The following is a 3,565-nucleotide window of genomic DNA, read 5'->3' as shown; positions in this document are numbered from 1 at the left end:
AAAGGCAAATGATCTTATCATATATAATCCTGAACCAAATGAAAGGAGTATCTTGCAAAATAAAATAGATGAAGGTGTAATTCAACCATATAAGTGATATGGTTGAATTGATAGTGGTATGTGTTGAAGAGAGAGACATTGTGTGCGTGAGAGAGAGATTGTGTGTGTGAGAGACGCGACATGTGTGTTGTGTGTGTGAGAGAGAGACGCTACGTGTACGTTGTGTGTGCGCGAGAGAGAGAGAGCTCGAAACAAATCATTGATATTGAGAGCAGGTATTGCATTGAAAACCTAAGGTCCTGTTTGTGTGAACCAAGTAGGTGCGCCATTGACCAGGTTAAATCACAAATGAAGGTGAAATATGTATTTTGTGGCGAATTCTATCTAGCTTTGCCAAGGTTTTTCAAATAGATGGGACTCATACATGGATCAACACTGACATGTAACCAATGGGTTCCATATCGTCTATGTTAAAGAAAATTTACTTTTAAATAGGTTTGGTGGCCCAACCAAACTGGGTTTGGGGTTTTTTAAGTGAAGAGAGAACAAATGAGGACAATGATGATAACAACGACGAAGTAAGTGTTTGTATGAGAGAGAGATCATGTGTTAAAAGGAGATGCATTAAAATACTAAGGTTCTTCTTTTGGGAAGTGAGAAAGGGTCACATAAAAAAAACAAGGTATGACTTTTGGTATCTTAGAGAAGTAATGGTTAAAGTGTGCCTGTTTGAGAGAGAGATTCATTTTGTTTTGAAAGATAATACGGTGATTATGAAAATAAGCATTGTTCAATTATTAAGATCCACTAAAGTGGTGGCCAAATTGGCCATGTTTATTAGATAAACAAGGTTCCGTCTTTATTTTGTATCATGAATAGTGACATGCCAAGCATACACCGCCTACTCATATGTAAGAATAACCCGATCTTATTACTATGACTAACACAATGGGCATCCTAACGGCCCTAAAAAGAGGAACATGGAAAAGTGAAGGTAATATTTGGAAGGAATGTACACATTTTTAGGCACCATTTGGATGAGAAAGCAAAGGTAATATTTGGAAGAATGTTTTATCCTGGTATTTTAGGCGTCATTTAGATGTCTACATTTGGAGTTGGGAATTTAGGCAAACTCGTTTCGAGACCAGACCTCTCAACCCACTCAAAGTCCGGGTATGGGTCCAAGATTTGGACCTGGCGGGTCGGGTTCGAGCTCAGGTGGATCCAACTCAATTATTTTAAAATAAGAAAATTATCAGAAATATATCTTAATTTTGGGTTAATTAGAGACAAAAAAAACAAACCACATACTTTCATAAACTTCATCTACACCCTTTTTTTTTCACTTTTCATATATTTTTTACGAAAATAGCCTTCAATGATTTGAGGCATCAAGTTACTTAAAACGTTGTACTGAGCTTTAGACGTATCACGATCATAGTTAGCAAGTCGAGGACTATCAATAAATCGGTTCACTATAAATTCGGAAACAAATCGTTTTTATTTTAAAAAATCGGATGAAAAAATCGGGTAAAAAATACGGGTCGGCAAAAATACTTCATATAAAGATATCACTAATATATCGGATTAGGCTTAAAAAATCGGAGTAAAAAAATCGGAAAAATTTATAATATTAGAAATTTTGAAATTCTAAAAAATAAAAATTATGTCAAAGCCAACAATTACTAATTCATCTATAAAAAATTTACTAGACTAATATAATTAAGTCAAATAATTTAGATGCCTCGTGACTCTCATAAAATCATCCAATATTAACTACATAATTAACTAGTATATACCAAAAAAAAATGTACCATATAAATCTACATGTTAAATACTTTAAGAAACATCACACCTACTTATTACATAAAAAAAAATATATACTATATAAATTTATTCATTAAAATACTTTAACTATGGTATGACGACAAATACACTATATAAATTTATTCATTAAATACTTAAACATCACACCTACTTAGCATATACCAAAAAAAGTACACGATTTTTGTTTTCTCATTACAATGATTGAACTATGGTATGGTGACTATCGTCACTCCATAACTTGATGTAGGGAGAGAATAAAACCAGAAAATTAGCAATAAAAAGAAGGAAGGTTAAAAGAAAAATACCCTCTCTAAGGTCTACAAGGGAATTCATCCTCAAACCAATCTCTTTCAAGAGACCAATTTTTATTCAATTCATAGACTGATTTACATTGAAAAGAGATGTCCATTTAAATAAACTAAAATAAGATAACTAATAAAATCTTATCTCTACACCTATCCCTATTTTCTCTCTCTCATATTCACGGGCTTCTAGATAGCCACGTTTTCCCTCTCATGTTTTACGCAAAAAAGACCTCCCAAGTTGGTTATTGTTGATAAAGATAAACTCTCTTCTAAATTTACCTTTATTCTAATGATATCCCTCAAACTTACCCAATCGATACAAGATAAACACAATATAAACTTTAAAGTCGCCCTGCTAATTATCCTTGCGCACTCCCTAAACAAAAGAATAATTAAAATAATCCTAATAAATAACCCTAATAATTTCTCCTCATTACGTCATTGCCCTTTTTTTCCCTCTTGGATTCTACGACCCTTCTTTGGCCCTGTCACGAAGGGGCATGGCAGTATCATTCCCCCCAGTTGAAAGGAACTCGACTCCGGTGAGTTGGCTTCAGTATATATACGATATAAGTCTAGATCCACTCTTTTGAACTCTGGCTCAGAAATCCACGTGCTATCAGAGTATGGCCTGCCCTTCCATTTGACTAAAAATTGTCGATAGGAACCCTTTCGAGTTTGAAAGCTTCTAATCTTCAAAACTTGCTCAATTTCATCATCTTTCTTCCTTGGTAATTTATTCATCATATCAACTACATCTTCTGCGACTTCTAGAGGGTCTCTATGAAACTCAAATAAGTTAGCAACATTAAATATCGGGGAGGTATCCAATGCCTTTGGTAATTTTACCTTATATGCATTGTTCCCATATTGCTTCAAAATGCGACAAGGACCTACTTTCTTGGACAAGAGTTTATTATAGGTTCCAACGGAAACCTTGCCTTTCGCAAATACACTATGTATGTCACCCTCCTTGAAAATCTTCTCTCTTCTATGCTCATTTGAGGCTTTTGATACTTTACATTGCTCTCCTCAATTTTCTTCTTGATTTGGGCTTGCAAATCTCGAATATGCTTAGCAAAAGCATTGGTATCATCACTTATCTTGTCTAGCATGGGTGATAGTACTAGGTCCAACACATGATTAGGTGTCCGCCCATTAACAATCTCAAATGACGATTTTCCTGTAGATCAATTTATTAAACTGTTGCAAGCAAACTCAGCCTGAGGCAAAGCGAGGTCCCACTGAGATATGTTATCACCAACAATACTCCTCAAGAGGTTACCAAGGCTCATATTCACTACTTCAGTCTGTCCATCTGTTTGAGGATGATAGGCATTAGAAAATTGAAGTTTGGTTCCCATGCGCTTCCATAAAGTGCACCAAAAATGACTTAAAAATTTTGTATCCTGATCAGATGTAATAGACTTAGG

Source organism: Amborella trichopoda, chromosome 13 (genome assembly GCF_054954075.1).
Source record: "Amborella trichopoda isolate Santa Cruz 75 chromosome 13, AtrichopodaSantaCruz75HAP2 v2.0, whole genome shotgun sequence".
Taxonomy (NCBI): Eukaryota; Viridiplantae; Streptophyta; class Magnoliopsida; order Amborellales; family Amborellaceae; genus Amborella; species Amborella trichopoda.
The sequence above is the reverse complement of the archived record's forward strand: the minus strand, read 5'-3'. Positions refer to the sequence as shown.